Source organism: Leuresthes tenuis, unplaced genomic scaffold (genome assembly GCF_036924035.1).
Source record: "Leuresthes tenuis unplaced genomic scaffold, fLeuTen1.0.hap1 SCAF_17, whole genome shotgun sequence".
Taxonomy (NCBI): Eukaryota; Metazoa; Chordata; class Actinopteri; order Atheriniformes; family Atherinopsidae; genus Leuresthes; species Leuresthes tenuis.
The window spans coordinates 26,689,896-26,708,513 of record NW_027325371.1 but is presented as its reverse complement, the minus strand read 5'-3'; the positions used below and the strand labels follow the sequence as shown (position 1 = coordinate 26,708,513).

General features: G+C 42.4%; 2 non-coding genes across 2 annotated transcripts; both read right to left on the bottom strand.

Annotated features, from left to right (window-relative positions):
* Positions 1–2,974: 2,974 nt before the first annotated feature.
* LOC140274250 (U5 spliceosomal RNA) lies at positions 2,975–3,088 on the bottom strand. The gene has a single exon (XR_011908221.1). It is a non-coding gene; the product is annotated as a U5 spliceosomal RNA (small nuclear RNA).
* Positions 3,089–18,289: 15,201 nt separating this feature from the next.
* On the bottom strand, positions 18,290–18,403 carry LOC140274249 (U5 spliceosomal RNA). The gene has a single exon (XR_011908220.1). It is a non-coding gene; the product is annotated as a U5 spliceosomal RNA (small nuclear RNA).
* Positions 18,404–18,618: the final 215 nt, after the last annotated feature.

Sequence of the window (18,618 nt, the reverse complement as noted above, 5' to 3'; positions counted from 1 at the left end):
TTTCAGCAATTATGGTCGGAGATTCACACCTACTCACAGCCGAACAACTCTGCTCCCGCTTTTGATTATGTTTGGTTGGATATTCGAACCTTTTCTTAACTTCTTTTTACATATTTTGGTTGGACGTTCACACCTTCTTGTAGCCGAACACTTCCACTCCTGCTTTTGATGATGTATGGTTGGGCATTCACACCTTTTTTTTGCCCATTTTTCAGGAATTATGGGTGGACATTCACACCTTGCAGCTGAACACCTCCTATCCCACTTATGATCATGTGCGGTTTGATTTTCGAAAAGTTTCTTTCATGTTTTCTAGCAATTATTGATGGACATGTAGACCTTCTTGCAGCTGAACACCTCCGCTCCCGCTTTTGATCATACATTGTCAGGCATTCGCACCTTGTCTTACCCACTTTTTACAAACTTTAGTCGAACAGTCACACCTTTTTGCAGCCGAACACCACCTCTCCCGCTTTTGATGATGTATGGTCCAGCATTCTTACCTTTTCTAACACATTCTTCAGCAATCATGGTCGGACATTCACACCTACTCAGAGCCGAACACCTCCGCTCCCGCATTTGATGGTGTATAGTCGGGTATTCTCACCCTTTCTCATCAGCTTTTTACAAATTATGATCTGACATTCACACCTGCTTTTGATAATGTATTGTTAGGCATTCGCACCTTTTTTTTTACCCATTTTTCATGAATTATGGGTGGACATTCACACCTTCTTGCAGCCGAACACCTCCTCTCCCGCTTATGATCATGTGCGGTTTGATATTCGAAAATTTACTTTCTTGTTTTAAAGCAATTATTGATGGACATTCAAACCTTCTTTTTGATGGTGTATAGTTGGGCTTTCGAGCCTTTTCTTCCCGGTTTTTACAAACCATGGTCGGACTTTCACACCTTCTTGTAGCCGAACAACTCCGCTCCCGCTATTGATTGTGTACAGTCGGGTATTTTAACCTTTTCTTACCCGCTTTTTACCAACTATGGTCGGACATTCACACCGTCTTACAGCGGAACACCTCTATTCCCGCTTTTGATGGTGTATAGTCGGGCATTCGAACCTTTTCTTACCCGCTTTTTACAAACTATGGTGGGACATTCAAACCTTCTTGTATCCGAAAACCTCCGCTCTCTCTTTTGATCATACATTGTCGGACATTCGCACCTTTTCTTACCCGCTTTTTACAAACCATGGTCGGACTATCACATCTTCTTGTAGCCGAACACATCCGCTCCCGCTATTGATTGTGTACAGTCGGGTATTTTAACCTTTTCTTACCCGCTTTTTACCAAGTATGGTCGGACATTCACACCTTCGTACAGCGGAACACCCACTTGCATCCGAAGACCTCCGCCCCAAATTTTGTTGATATTTAGTCGGACATTCGCACCTTACCCGCTTTTGGAAAACTATGGCCTTCTTGCAGCCAAACACCTCTGATCTCGCTTTTGATGATATAAGGTTGGGCATTCAGACCTTGCTTCACCTGCTTTTCACCAAATATAGTCGGACATTCACACCTTCTTGCAGCCGAACACTTCCGCTTTTAGTGTTCTATGAGGCATTCACATTTTTTTTCACCGTATTTTATAGATTATGGTTGGAAATTCTCACCCACTCTCATCCGAAGACCTCTCCTCCCGCTTTTGTTAATATATAGTCGGGCATTCGAACCTTTTCTTACCCGCTTTTTACAAATTATAGTCGAACATTCACACCTACTTGCAGCTGAATACTTCCGCTCCACCTTGTAGGTATGTATGGTTGGCATTTGCACCTCTTTTTATACTGATTGCTGAAGATTAAGTTGTACTTTCTCAAACTACAACTTTTTTTTATTTGTTGAAACTTGATTTGAAGTGGATAAATAAGGAGGACAAACAGTTTTAAGTCAGGCTGATAGAAGGAATTAATTTTATAGCAAAATCTGTACTTCATCATATGTCGAGAGATGCTTATTGCTGAAGAAGTTCTTTCTCATTCTACAAAGTACAACGTTGTTTATCGTTGAAACTTGATTAGACATGAATAAATATGAAGGACAAAGCAGTCTTAACTTGGTTTGAGTTAATGAATTCGTTTTATAGGAGAATCCGAATTCGTGCATAACTCATAAAATAGAGCTTATTTTCGGATTCCTGAAGAATGATTCTGGTTCTTTCTAATAATACAAAGTTTGTTGTTTATTGTTGAAACTTCATCAGAAGTGAAGAAATAAATGAATGCCTATCAACAAATTGACCTTCTGTTGACCTTCGGGGAGGTGAGTATCTTCACTAGACTCACCTGTCTGCTCTTCCTCCTCATTTAGCGTAGCTCCACCCTCTGCCTGTGAATTCTCACAGACTTCAACACTGAGTGGTGAGGCCTCTACAGGCCCCTCCCCTTTTTGCTCCTCACTTCCAATCCAAGCTTTTGGCGGGAAGTTTGAATTTATTGGGTCAACCTCTTCACTTTGTTCACCAACTGCCACCTTTGGTCCTTCTCTTTGTTGGCTTGACTGTGGCTTTACCGTCTTTAATTTGTTGGCAAAAGATTTAGGGCAATCTCTGAAGAGGTGATTTAATTCTCCACAGAGATTACATTTCCTGCCATTTGGACACTCTCCAAAAGTTTGCCCAATTTCTCTGCTCTTCCCACATAACACCTTGGTACAAGCCTCAACCAGGTGCCCATGCTCACCACACTTGCGGCAGAACTTGGGCTGCCCCTGGTAGTGGATGTAACCTCGGTTTTCAAGGTGGCCAGAGTGTCGCCCACCCGCTGCACTGAGCACTCTTCAGCCCTTTTAAATGGTATAACTTTGCACTCCCGCACGCTCCAGCAAGCACCATTCAAGCAACAACTTTGCACTCCAGCTTCGAACATCGGCACAGTCGCAACAAGTAAGGCGACTCTACTCAGAGAAGTCACTCTGCACAGTAACAAGATTTCTTTTGCACAGACAGAAAGGGCTTCACCCGCAAAGGTAAAGCCTGCCAAAAATAGAAACAACTCATTAGTGCTGCTCTCCACAGAAATCTTTAGTAAAAGGCGAAAGACTTGTACGTTATGAAGAGAAACCAGAGTACGATTATCCGTCACTGCGGGAGCAGGGCATCAGGCTTGTTGGCATAGCCACCTTCCCCATGGTGAGCTTTGCTTGGTTGAGACGCTTGCTCCCCCCCCCCTTGCTCCTCGGCTGACCAAGTAGGAACAATCGGGCCCTATTCGATGGCTGCCTTGTCTTTTACTCTGTGCAAAAGACAAGGCAGCAACAAAAACACCACGAGAATCCCGTATTGAGGCTTTGTTCTGACCGCTCATTCGGGGTCGCATTTCTTTCAAGCAATTCTCCTGGTTAGCCCACACTCGGCTCGCTCCCATAGCCGTGTTAAAGTCTACTTCGCATTCACTCTCTTTTCCCATCAGACTCTTGGGATTTTATCTATAAAATGAATTCCTTCACTCAAACTATGTGAAAACTGCTTTGTCCTTAATATTTACCATGTCTAGAAAGATTTAAACAAAAAAAACAACGTTGTACTTTGCAGTAAAAGAAAGAGCAAATCTAAAGTTTCAGGAATCCGAGAATAAGCTTACTTTCATGAGTTCTTCACGATTTCGGATTTTGCTATAAAATGAATTCCTTCACTCAAACTAAATTAAAACTGCTAAACCGCTAATCTGTTATATGTAAGGCAGATGTCAAATTCACCGAAATAGGATCAAAGGGTATTCGGCCAATCGAGCTGTAGCAACTTCGGTAAAAGAGTATAAGTTGAAGAGTTTGTGAATAAAGGTGTGCGCACACATAGTGTGCTGTACGAAAATAGGCAGGGAGCAATGCCGGCTGGGGTATATGTTCTTGTATGTTGTCTGACTGTTTGATTTGAATGTGTTGTGTAAGTGTCCTGTTGAATGTTACATGTTTGGGCTTTGACACGCTTCACTGTGGTTGTTAACTGTGTGGTGTGTCCTGAAATGTTATATGTTTGGGCTGTGTGACATGCTTAATGCTTGTCAGTAGCTACCCACTTATTCATATACTATCAAAGTATGTCCGGACTTCTTATGTTGTCAGTTCCCATCAAAAGCGGAAGCGGAGGTCTTCGGATGCAAGTGGGTGTGAATATCCCACCATACAAGTATGGTGGAGAGGAAGCTGTGAATGGCCGACCATAGTAAAAGGCGGGTGAGAGAAGGTGCGAATGCCTAACCATACATCATCAAAAGAGGGAGCGGAGGTGTTCCGCTGTAAGACGGTGTGAATGTCCGACCATAGATGGTAAAAAGCGGGTAAGAAAAGGTTAAATTACCCGACTGTACACAATCAAAAGAGGGAGCGGAGTTGTTCAGCTAAGAGAAGGTGTGAAAGTCCGACCTTGGTTTCTAAAAAGCGGGTAAGAAAAGGTTCGTATGCCCGAATATACACCATCAAAAGCGGAAGCGGAGGTGTTCGGCTGCAAGATATTGTGAACGTCCAACCAAAGTTTGTAAAAAGCAGTTAAGAAAAGGTTCGAATATCTAACCAAACATAATCAAAAGCGGGAGCAGAGCTGTTCGACTGGAAGTAGGTGTGAATGTCAGATCATAATTTTCAAAAAGCTGATGAGAAAGGGTGAGAATGCCCGACTATACATCATCAAATGCGGGAGCGGAGTTGTTCGGCTGTGAGTAGGTGTGAATCTCCGACCATAATTGCTGAAAAATGTGTTAGAATAGGTAAAAATGCCGGTCCATACATCATCAAAAGCGAGAGAGGTTGTGTTCGGCTGCAAGTAGGTGTGAATGTCCAGCCATAATTACTCACAAACGGGTAAGAAAAGGTAGTATTGCCAGACCATATATGATCAAAACAGGGAGCGGAGGTGGTTCAGCTGCAAGAAGGTTTGAATGTCCGACTAAAGTTCAAATATATTAAAGAAAGCGGGAGGAGAGGTCTTCGGATGAGAGTGGTTGAAAATTTCCAACCATAATGTATAAAATGCGGTGAAAAAAAGGTGTGATAGAACACTAAAAGGTGGAGCGGAAGTGTTCGGCTGCAAGAAGGTGTGAATATCCGACTATATTTGGTGAAAAGCAGGTGAAGCAAGGTCTGAATGCCCAACCTTACATCATCAAAAGCGAGATCAGAGGTGTTTGGCTGCAAGAAGGCCATAGTTTGCCAAAAGCGGGTAAGGTGCGAATGTCCGACTAAATATCAACAAAATTTGGGGCAGAGGTCTTCGGATGCAAGTGGGTGTGAATATCCAACCATACAAGTATGGTGGAGAGGAAGCTGTGAATAGCCGACCATAGTTTGGAAAAAGCGGGTAAGAAAAGGTTTGAATACCCGAACATACACCATCAAAAGAGGGAGCGGAGGTGTTCCACTGTACGAAGGTGTGAATGTCCGACCATAGTTGGTAAAAAGCGGGTAAGAAAAGGTTAAAATACCCGACTGTACACAATCAATAGCGGGAGCGGAGTTGTTCGGCTACTAAAAGGTGTGAAAGTCCGACCCTGGTTTGTAAAAAGCGGGTAAGAAAAGGTTCGAATGCCCGAACATACACCAACAAAAGAGGGAGCGGAGGTGTTCGGCTGCAAGAAGGTGTGAACGTCCGACCAAAGTTTGTAAAAAAGCAGTTAAGAAAAGGTTCGAATATCTAACCAAACATAATCAAAAGCGGGAGCAGAGCTGTTCGACTGCAAGTAGGTGTGAATGTCAGAGAATAATTTGCAAAAAGCTGATGAGAAAGGGTGAGAAATCCCGACTATACACCATCAAATGCGGTAGCGGAGTTGTTCGGCTGTGAGTAGGTGTGATTCTCCAACCATAATTGCTGAAAAATGTGTTAGAAAAGGTAAGAATGCCGGTCCATACATCATCAAAAGCGGGAGAGGTGGTGTTCGGCTGCAAGTAGGTGTGAATGTCCATTAATAATTGCTTTAAAACATGAAAGAAAATTTTCGAATATCAAACCTTACATGATCATTAGCGGGAGAGGAGGTGTTCAGCTGCAAGAAGATGTGAATATCCACCCATAATTACTGAAAAATGGGTAGGAAAAGATGCGAATGTCCAACCATAAATCATCAAAAGCAGGAGTGGAGTTGTTCAGCTACAAGAAGGTATGAAAGTCCAACCATGGTTTGTAAAAAGCGGGTAAGAGAAGGTTCGAATACCCGAATATATACCATCAAAAGCGCAAGTGGGGGTGTTCGGCTGCAAGAAGGTGTGAACGTCCGACCAAATATTGTAAAAAGCAGTTAAGAAAAGGTTTGAATATCCAACCGAACATAATCAAAAGCGGGAGCAGAGCTGTTCGACTGCAAGTAGGTGTGAATGTCAGATCATAATTGCTGAAAAATGTGATAGAAAAGACTAGAATGCCGGACAATACATCATCAAAAGCGGGAGAGGTGGTTTTTCGGCTGCAAGTAGGTGTGAATGTCCAGCCATAATTACTCACAAATGGGGGAAGAAAAGGTAGTATTTCCAGACCACACATGATCAAAACAGGGAATGGAGGTGGTTCAGCTGCAAGGTGTGAATGTCTGACTAAAGTTTGTAAAAACCGTGTAAGACAAGGGGCGAATGCCCGACAATGTATGATCAAAAGAGGGAGTGGAGGTTTTCGGCTGCAAGGTCTGAATGTCCAACCATAATTTGTAAAAATCGGGGAAGAAAAGGCTCGAAAGCCCGACTATACACCATCAAAAGCGGGAGCAGAGGTGTTCAGGTGCAAGCAGGTCTGAATGTCCGACCAATAATTACTGAAAAATGGGTAAGAAAAGGTGCGATTGCCAAATCATACATCATCAAAAGCAGGAGCGGATGTGTTCGGCTACAAGAAGGTTTGAATGTCCAACCATAGTAAGTAATAGGTGGGTAAGAAAAGGCTCGAATGCCCGACTATACACCATCAAAAGCGGAAGCGGAGGTGTTCGGCTGCAAGATATTGTGAACGTCCGACCAAAGTTTGTAAAAAGCAGTTAAGAAAAGGTTCGAATATCTAACCAAACATAATCAAAAGCGGGAGCAGAGCTGTTCGACTGCAAGTAGGTGTGAATATCAGATCATAATTTGCAAAAAGCTGATGAGAAAGGGTGAGAATGCCCGACTATACACCATCAAATGCGGGAGCGGAGTTGTTCGGCTGTGAGTAGGTGTGAATCTCCGACCATAATTGCTGAAAAATGTGTTAGAAAAGGTAAGAATGCCGGTCCATACATCATCAAAAGCGAGAGAGGTTGTGTTCGGCTGCAAGTAGGTGTGAATGTCCATTAATAATTGCTTTAAAACATGAAAGAAAATTTTCGAATATCAAACCTTACATGATCATTAGCGGGAGAGGAGGTGTTCAGCTGCAAGAAGATGTGAATATCCACCCATAATTACTGAAAAATGGGTAGGAAAAGATGCGAATGTCCAACCATAAATCATCAAAAGCAGGAGTGGAGTTGTTCAGCTACAAGAAGGTATGAAAGTCCAACCATGGTTTGTAAAAAGCGGGTAAGAAAAGGTTCGAATACCCGAATATATACCATCAAAAGCGGATGCGGAGGTGTTCGGCTGCAAGAAGGTGTGAACGTCCGACCAAAGTTTGTAAAAAGCAGTTAAGAAAAGGTTTGAATATCCAACCGAACATAATCAAAAGCGGGAGCAGAGCTGTTCGACTGCAAGTAGGTGTGAATGTCAGATCATAATTGCTGAAAAATGTGATAGAAAAGACTAGAATGCCGGACAATACATCATCAAAAGCGAGAGAGGTGGTTTTTCGGCTGCAAGTAGGTGTGAATGTCCAGCCATAATCACTCACAAACGGGGGAAGAAAAGGTAGTATTTCCAGACCACACATGATCAAAACAGGGAATGGAGGTGGTTCAGCTGCAAGGTGTGAATGTCTGACTAAAGTTTGTAAAAACCGTGTAAGACAAGGGGCGAATGCCCGACAATGTATGATCAAAAGAGGGAGCGGAGGTTTTCGGCTGCAAGGTCTGAATGTCCAACCACAATTTGTAAAAATCGGGGAAGAAAAGGCTCGAAAGCCCGACTATACACCATCAAAAGCGGGAGCAGAGGTGTTCAGGTGCAAGAAGGTCTGAATATCCGACCAAAAATTAATGAAAAATGGGTAAGAAAAGGTGCAAATGCCAAATAATACATCATCAAAAGCAGGAGCGGATGTGTTCGGCTACAAGAAGGTTTGAATGTCCAACCATAGTAAGTAATAGGCGGGTAAGAAAAGGCTCGAATGCCCGACTATATACCATCAAAAACGGAAGCGGAGGTGTTCGGCTGCAAGACGGTGTGAACGTCCGACCAAAGTTTGTAAAAAGCAGTTAAGAAAATGTTCGAATATCCAACCAAACATCAAAAGCGGGAGCAGAGCTGTTCGACTGCAAGTAGGTGTGAATATCAGATCATAATTTGCAAAAAGCTGTTGAGAAAGGGTGAGAATGCCCGACTATACACTATCAAATGTGGGAGCGGAGTTGTTCGGCTGTGAGTAGGTGTGATTCTACAACCATAATTGCTGAAAAATGTGTTAGAAAAGGTAAGAATGCCGGACCATATATCACCAAAAGCGGGAGAGGTTGTGTTCGGCTGCAAGTAGGTGTGAATGTTCAGCCATAATTACTCACAAACGGGTAAGAAAGGGTACTATTGCCAGACCATATATGATCAAAACAGGGAGCGGAGGTGGTTCAGCTGCAAGAAGGTTTGAATGTCCGACTAAAGTTTGTAAAAAGCGGGTAAGACAAGGTGTGAATTCCCGACAATGTATGATCAAAAGAGGAGTGGAGGATTTCGGCTGCAAGAAGGTCTGAATGTCCACCCATAATTACTGAAAAATGGGTAAGAAAAGGTGCGAAAGCCCAACCGCACATGATCATAAGTGGATGAGAAGGTGTTCGACTGCAAGTAGGTGTGAATGTAAGATCATAATTTGTAAAAAGCGGGTAAGAAAAGGTAAGAATGCCCAACCATAAATTATCAAAAGCGGCAGCAGAGTTTCGACTGGTATTTATCAATGTCTAGATAGATTTCAACAAAAAACAACGTTGTACTTTGCAGTAAAAGAAAGTGCAAATCAAAAGTTTTAGGAATCCGAGAATAAGCTTATTTTCATGAGTTCTGCACGATTTCGGATTTTATGTATAAAATGAATTCCTTCACGCAAACTAAGTTAACACTGCTTTGTCATTCATATGTACCCATTTCTACATATATTTCAAGCATAAACTTCCTCATACTACCCTGAATGAGAAAGAGCAACACTTGTGATTAAGCCATACGCCCCTTTTGAGGAGTTCTGCATGGTTTGGGATTTTATCTATAAAATTAATTCCTTCACTCAAACTATGTTAAAACGGCTTTTACCTTCATATTTATCAATGTCTCGATAGATTTAAACAAAAAAACAACGTTGTACTTTGCAATAAAAGAAAGAGCAAATCAAAAGTTTTAGGAATCCGAGAATAAGCTTATTTTCATGAGTTCTGCACGATTTCGGATTTTATGTATAAAATGAATTCATTCACTCAAACCAAGTTAAAACTGCTTTTTCCTTCATATTTATTAATGTCTAGATCGACTTCAACAAAGAACAACATTGTATTTTGCAGTAGAAGAAAGAGCAAAACTGAAGGATCAGGAATCCGAGAATAAGCTTCTTTTCATACGTTCTGCATGATTTGGGATTTTATGTATAAAATTAATTCCTTCACTCAAACTAAGTTAACACTGCTTTGTCCTTCATATGTACCCATTTCTACATATATTTCAAGCATAAACTTCCTCATACTACCCTGAATGAGAAAGAGCCACACTTGTGATTAAGCCATACGCCCCTTTTGAGGAGTTCTGCATGATTTGGGATTTTATCTATAAAATCAATTCCTTCACTCAAACTATGTTAAAACGGCTTTTACCTTCATATTTATCAATGTCTCGATAGATTTAAACAAAAAAACAACGTTGTACTTTGCAGTAAAAGAAAGAGCCAATCAAAAGTTTTAGGAATCCGAGAATAAGCTTATTTTCATGAGTTCTGCACGATTTCGGATTTTATGTATAAAATGAATTCATTCACTCAAACCAAGTTAAAACTGCTTTTTCATTCATATTTATCAATGTCTAGATCGACTTCAACAAAGAACAACATTGTATTTTGCAGTAGAAGAAAGAGCAAAACTGAAGGATCAGGAATCCGAGAATAAGCTTATTTTCTTATGGGCAAGTGGGAACTGCTTTGTCCTTCGTATTTATCAATGTGTAGATGGATTTCAACTTCTTCTACTGCAAAGTCCAATGTTTTTCTTTGTTGAAGTCGATCTAGACATTGATGAATATGGAAGGACAAAGCAGTTTTAACTTGGTTTGAGCAAAGCAATTCATTTTATAGCAAAATCCGAAATCGTGCAGAACTCATGAAAGCAGGCTTATACTCGGATTCCTGAAACTTTAGATTTGCTCTTTCTTTTACTGCAAAGTACAACGTTGTTTTTTTGTTTAAATCTTTCTAAACATGGTAAATATGAAGGACAAATCAGTTTTAACATAGTTTGAGTGAAGTAATGCATTTTATAAGCAAAATCCCAAATCATGCAAAACTCACGAAAAGCTTTTTCTCGCTTTTCACTGCTTTTTACAAACTTTGGTCGGACGTTCACACCTTCTTGCATCCGAACACCTCCGCTTCCGCTTTTGATGATGTATATTCGGGCATTCGAACCTTTTATTACCCGCTTTTTACAAACCATTGTTGGACTTTCACACCTTCTTGCAGCCGAACACCACCTCTCCCGCTTTTGATGATGTATGGTCCAGTATTCTTACCTTTTCTAACACATTTTTCAGCAATTATGGTCGGACATTCACACCTACTCACAGCTGGACACCTCCGCTCCCGCTTTTGATCATACAATGTCGGGACATCGCTCCTTGTCTTACCAGCTTTTTACAAACTTTAGTCGAACATTCACACCTTCTTGCAGCTGAACACCTCCGCTCCCGCTTTTGATGATGTATAGTCGGGCTTTCGAGCCTTTTCTTACCCGGTTTTTACAAATTATGGTTGGACATTCAGACCTTGCAGCCGAACACCTCCGCTCTCTCTTTTGATCATACATTGTCGGGCATTCGCACCTTGTCTTACCCGCTTTTTACAAACTATAGTCAGACATTCACACCTTGCAGCTGAACCTCCGCTCCCTGTTTTGATCATGTATGGTCTGGCAATACTACCTTTTCTTCCCCCGTTTGTGATTAATTATGGCTGGACATTCAAACCTACTTGCAGTCGAACAGATCTGCTCCCGCTTTTGATTATGTTTGGTTGGATATTCGAACCTTTTCTTAACTGCTTTTTACAAACCATGGTCGTACTTTCACACCGTCTTGTAGCCGAACAACTCCGCTCTCGCTATTGATTTTGTACAGTCGGGTATTTTAACCTTTTCTTACCCGCTTTTTACCAACTATGGTCGGACATTCACACCGTCTTACAGCGGAACACCTCCGCTCCCGCTTTTTATGGTGTATAGTCGGGCATTTGAACCTTTTCTTACCCGCTATTTACAAACTATGGTAGGACATTCAAACTTTCGTGTATCCGAAAACCTCCGCTCTCTCTTTTGATCATACATTGTCGGACATTCGCACCTTTTCTTACCGGCTTTTTACAAACCATGGTCGGACTGTCACACCTTCTTGTAGCCGAACACATCCGCTCCCGCTATTGATTGTGTACAGTCGGGTATATTAACCTTTTCTTACCCGCTTTTTACCAAGTATGGTTGGACATTCACACCTTCGTACAGCGGAACACCTCCGCTCCCTCTTTTGATGGTGTATGTTCGGGCATTCAAACCTTTTCTTACCCGCTTTTTCCAAACTATGGTCGGCTATTCACAGCTTCCTCTCCACCCACCATACTTGTATACTCATCCGAAGACCTCTCCTCCCGCTTTTGTTAATATATTTGAACTTTAGTTTGACATTCAAACCTTCTTGCAGCTGAACCACCTCCGCTCCCTGTTTTGATCATATATGGTCTGGCTACTACCTTTTCTTACCCGTTTGTGAGTAATTATGGCTGGACATTCACACCTACTTGCAGTCGAACACAACCTCTCTCGCTTTTGATGATGTATGGACCGGCATTTTTACCTTTTCTAACACATTTTTCAGCAATTATGGTCGGAGATTCACACCTACTCACAGCCGAACAACTCCGCTCCCGCTTTTGATGATGTATAGTCGGGCATTCTCACCCTTTCTCATCAGCTTTTTGCAAATTATGATCTGACATTCACACCTACTTGCAGTCGAACAGCTCTGCTCCCGCTTTTGATTATGTTTGGTTGGATATTCGAACCTTTTCTTAACTTCTTTTTACATATTTTGGTTGGACGTTCACACCTTCTTGTAGCCGAACACTTCCACTCCTGCTTTTGATGATGTATGGTTGGGCATTCACACCTTTTTTTTGCCCATTTTTCAGGAATTATGGGTGGACATTCACACCTTGCAGCTGAACACCTCCTATCCCACTTATGATCATGTGCGGTTTGATTTTCGAAAAGTTTCTTTCATGTTTTCTAGCAATTATTGATGGACATGTAGACCTTCTTGCAGCAGAACACCTCCGCTCCCGCTTTTGATCATACATTGTCAGGCATTCGCACCTTGTCTTACCCACTTTTTACAAACTTTAGTCGAACAGTCACACCTTTTTGCAGCCGAACACCACCTCTCCCGCTTTTGATGATGTATGGTCCAGCATTCTTACCTTTTCTAACACATTCTTCAGCAATTATGGTCGGACATTCACACCTACTCAGAGCCGAACACCTCCGCTCCCGCATTTGATGGTGTATAGTCGGGCATTCTCACCCTTTCTCATCAGCTTTTTACAAATTATGATCTGACATTCACACCTGCTTTTGATAATGTATTGTTAGGCATTCGCACCTTTTTTTTTACCCATTTTTCATGAATTATGGGTGGACATTCACACCTTCTTGCAGCCGAACACCTCCTCTACCGCTTATGATCATGTGCGGTTTGATATTCGAAAATTTACTTTCTTGTTTTAAAGCAATTATTGATGGACATTCAAACCTTCTTTTTGATGGTGTATAGTCGGGCTTTCGAGCCTTTTCTTCCCGGTTTTTACAAACCATGGTCGGACTTTCACACCTTCTTGTAGCCGAACAACTCCGCTCCCGCTATTGATTGTGTACAGTCGGGTATTTTAACCTTTTCTTACCCGCTTTTTACCAACTATGGTCGGACATTCACACCGTCTTACAGCGGAACACCTCTGCTCCCGCTTTTGATGGTGTATAGTCGGGCATTCTAACCTTTTCTTACCCGCTTTTTACAAACTATGGTGGGACATTCAAACCTTCTTGTATCCGAAAACCTCCGCTCTCTCTTTTGATCATACATTGTCGGACATTCGCACCTTTTCTTACCCGCTTTTTACAAACCATGGTCGGACTTTCACATCTTCTTGTAGCCGAACACATCCGCTCCCGCAATTGATTGTGTACAGTCGGGTATTTTAACCTTTTCTTACCCGCTTTTTACAAACCATTGTTGGACTTTCACACCTTCTTGCAGCCGAACACCACCTCTCCCGCTTTTGATGATGTATGGCCCAGTATTCTTACCTTTTCTAACACATTTTTCAGCAATTATGGTCGGACATTCACACCTACTCACAGCTGGACAACTCCGCTCCCGCTTTTGATCATACAATGTCGGGACATCGCTCCTTGTCTTACCAGCTTTTTACAAACTTTAGTCGAACATTCACACCTTCTTGCAGCTGAACACCTCCGCTCCCGCTTTTGATGATGTATAGTCGGGCTTTCGAGCCTTTTCTTACCCGGTTTTTACAAATTATGGTTGGACATTCAGACCTTGCAGCCAAACACCTCCGCTCTCTCTTTTGATCATACATTGTCGGGCATTCGCACCTTGTCTTACCCGCTTTTTACAAACTATAGTCAGACATTCACACCTTGCAGCTGAACCTCCGCTCCCTGTTTTGATCATGTATGGTCTGGCAATACTACCTTTTCTTCCCCCGTTTGTGAGTAATTATGGCTGGACATTCACACCTACTTGCAGTCGAACAGCTCTGCTCCCGCTTTTGATTATGTTTGGTTGGATATTCGAACCTTTTCTTAACTGCTTTTTACAAACCATGGTCGTACTTTCACACCTTCTTGTAGCCGAACAACTCCGCTCCCGCTATTGATTTTGTACAGTCAGGTATTTTAACCTTTTCTTACCCGCTTTTTACCGACTATGGTCGGACATTCACACCGTCTTACAGCGGAACACCTCCGCTCCCGCTTTTTATGGTGTATAGTCGGGCATTTGAACCTTTTCTTACCCGCTATTTACAAACTATGGTAGGACATTCAAACTTTCGTGTATCCGAAAACCTCCGCTCTCTCTTTTGATCATACATTGTCGGACATTCGCACCTTTTCTTACCAGCTTTTTACAAACCATGGTCGGACTCTCACACCTTCTTGTAGCCGAACACATCCGCTCCCGCTATTGATTGTGTACAGTCGGGTATATTAACCTTTTCTTACCCGCTTTTTACCAAGTATGGTTGGACATTCACACCTTCGTACAGCGGAACACCTCCGCTCCCTCTTTTGATGGTGTATGTTCGGGCATTCAAACCTTTTCTTACCCGCTTTTTCCAAACTATGGTCGGCTATTCACAGCTTCCTCTCCACCCACCATACTTGTATGGTGGGATATTCACACCCACTTGCATCCGAAGACCTCCGCCCCAAATTTTGTTGATATTTAGTCGGACATTCGCACCTTACCCGCTTTTGGCAAACTATGGCCTTCTTGCAGCCAAACAACTCTGATCTTGCTTTTGATGATGTAAGGTTGGGCATTCAGACCTTGCTTCACCTGCTTTTCACCAAATATAGTCGGACATTCACACCTTCTTGCAGCCGAACACTTCCGCTCCACCTTTTAGTGTTCTATCACACCTTTTTTTTCACCGCATTTTATACATTATGGTTGGAAATTTTCAACCACTCTCATCCGAAGACCTCTCCTCCCGCTTTTGTTAATATATTTGAACTTTAGTTTGACATTCAAACCTTCTTGCAGCTGAACCACCTCCGCTCCCTGTTTTGATCATATATGGTCTGGCTACTACCTTTTCTTACCCGTTTGTGAGTAATTATGGCTGGACATTCACACCTACTTGCAGTCGAACACAACCTCTCTCGCTTTTGATGATGTATGGACCGGCATTTTTACCTTTTCTAACACATTTTTCAGCAATTATGGTCGGAGATTCACACCTACTCACAGCCGAACAACTCTGCTCCCGCTTTTGATTATGTTTGGTTGGATATTCGAACCTTTTCTTAACTTCTTTTTACATATTTTGGTTGGACGTTCACACCTTCTTGTAGCCGAACACTTCCACTCTTGCTTTTGATGATGTATGGTTGGGCATTCACACCTTTTTTTTGCCCATTTTTCAGGAATTATGGGTGGACATTCACACCTTGCAGCTGAACACCTCCTATCCCACTTATGATCATGTGCGGTTTGATTTTCGAAAAGTTTCTTTCATGTTTTCTAGCAATTATTGATGGACATGTAGACCTTCTTGCAGCTGAACACCTCCGCTCCCGCTTTTGATCATACATTGTCAGGCATTCGCACCTTGTCTTACCCACTTTTTACAAACTTTAGTCGAACAGTCACACCTTTTTGCAGCCGAACACCACCTCTCCCGCTTTTGATGATGTATGGTCCAGCATTCTTACCTTTTCTAACACATTCTTCAGCAATCATGGTCGGACATTCACACCTACTCAGAGCCGAACACCTCCGCTCCCGCATTTGATGGTGTATAGTCGGGTATTCTCACCCTTTCTCATCAGCTTTTTACAAATTATGATCTGACATTCACACCTGCTTTTGATAATGTATTGTTAGGCATTCGCACCTTTTTTTTTACCCATTTTTCATGAATTATGGGTGGACATTCACACCTTCTTGCAGCCGAACACCTCCTCTCCCGCTTATGATCATGTGCGGTTTGATATTCGAAAATTTACTTTCTTGTTTTAAAGCAATTATTGATGGACATTCAAACCTTCTTTTTGATGGTGTATAGTTGGGCTTTCGAGCCTTTTCTTCCCGGTTTTTACAAACCATGGTCGGACTTTCACACCTTCTTGTAGCCGAACAACTCCGCTCCCGCTATTGATTGTGTACAGTCGGGTATTTTAACCTTTTCTTACCCGCTTTTTACCAACTATGGTCGGACATTCACACCGTCTTACAGCGGAACACCTCTATTCCCGCTTTTGATGGTGTATAGTCGGGCATTCGAACCTTTTCTTACCCGCTTTTTACAAACTATGGTGGGACATTCAAACCTTCTTGTATCCGAAAACCTCCGCTCTCTCTTTTGATCATACATTGTCGGACATTCGCACCTTTTCTTACCCGCTTTTTACAAACCATGGTCGGACTATCACATCTTCTTGTAGCCGAACACATCCGCTCCCGCTATTGATTGTGTACAGTCGGGTATTTTAACCTTTTCTTACCCGCTTTTTACCAAGTATGGTCGGACATTCACACCTTCGTACAGCGGAACACCCACTTGCATCCGAAGACCTCCGCCCCAAATTTTGTTGATATTTAGTCGGACATTCGCACCTTACCCGCTTTTGGAAAACTATGGCCTTCTTGCAGCCAAACACCTCTGATCTCGCTTTTGATGATATAAGGTTGGGCATTCAGACCTTGCTTCACCTGCTTTTCACCAAATATAGTCGGACATTCACACCTTCTTGCAGCCGAACACTTCCGCTTTTAGTGTTCTATGAGGCATTCACATTTTTTTTCACCGTATTTTATAGATTATGGTTGGAAATTCTCACCCACTCTCATCCGAAGACCTCTCCTCCCGCTTTTGTTAATATATAGTCGGGCATTCGAACCTTTTCTTACCCGCTTTTTACAAATTATAGTCGAACATTCACACCTACTTGCAGCTGAATACTTCCGCTCCACCTTGTAGGTATGTATGGTTGGCATTTGCACCTCTTTTTATACTGATTGCTGAAGATTAAGTTGTACTTTCTCAAACTACAACTTTTTTCTATTTGTTGAAACTTGATTTGAAGTGGATAAATAAGGAGGACAAACAGTTTTAAGTCAGGCTGATAGAAGGAATTAATTTTATAGCAAAATCTGTACTTCATCATATGTCGAGAGATGCTTATTGCTGAAGAAGTTCTTTCTCATTCTACAAAGTACAACGTTGTTTATCGTTGAAACTTGATTAGACATGAATAAATATGAAGGACAAAGCAGTCTTAACTTGGTTTGAGTTAATGAATTCGTTTTATAGGAGAATCCGAATTCGTGCATAACTCATAAAATAGAGCTTATTTTCGGATTCCTGAAGAATGATTCTGGTTCTTTCTAATAATACAAAGTTTGTTGTTTATTGTTGAAACTTCATCAGAAGTGAAGAAATAAATGAATGCCTATCAACAAATTGACCTTCTGTTGACCTTCGGGGAGGTGAGTATCTTCACTAGACTCACCTGTCTGCTCTTCCTCCTCATTTAGCGTAGCTCCACCCTCTGCCTGTGAATTCTCACAGACTTCAACACTGAGTGGTGAGGCCTCTACAGGCCCCTCCCCTTTTTGCTCCTCACTTCCAATCCAAGCTTTTGGCGGGAAGTTTGAATTTATTGGGTCAACCTCTTCACTTTGTTCACCAACTGCCACCTTTGGTCCTTCTCTTTGTTGGCTTGACTGTGGCTTTACCGTCTTTAATTTGTTGGCAAAAGATTTAGGGCAATCTCTGAAGAGGTGATTTAATTCTCCACAGAGATTACATTTCCTGCCATTTGGACACTCTCCAAAAGTTTGCCCAATTTCTCTGCTCTTCCCACATAACACCTTGGTACAAGCCTCAACCAGGTGCCCATGCTCACCACACTTGCGGCAGAACTTGGGCTGCCCCTGGTAGTGGATGTAACCTCGGTTTTCAAGGTGGCCAGAGTGTCGCCCACCCGCTGCACTGAGCACTCTTCAGCCCTTTTAAATGGTATAACTTTGCACTCCCGCACGCTCCAGCAAGCACCATTCAAGCAACAACTTTGCACTCCAGCTTCGAACATCGGCACAGTCGCAACAAGTAAGGCGACTCTACTCAGAGAAGTCACTCTGCACAGTAACAAGATTTCTTTTGCACAGACAGAAAGGGCTTCACCCGCAAAGGTAAAGCCTGCCAAAAATAGAAACAACTCATTAGTGCTGCTCTCCACAGAAATCTTTAGTAAAAGGCGAAAGACTTGTACGTTATGAAGAGAAACCAGAGTACGATTATCCGTCACTGCGGGAGCAGGGCATCAGGCTTGTTGGCATAGCCACCTTCCCCATGGTGAGCTTTGCTTGGTTGAGACGCTTGCTCCCCCCCCCCCTTGCTCCTCGGCTGACCAAGTAGGAACAATCGGGCCCTATTCGATGGCTGCCTTGTCTTTTACTCTGTGCAAAAGACAAGGCAGCAACAAAAACACCACGAGAATCCCGTATTGA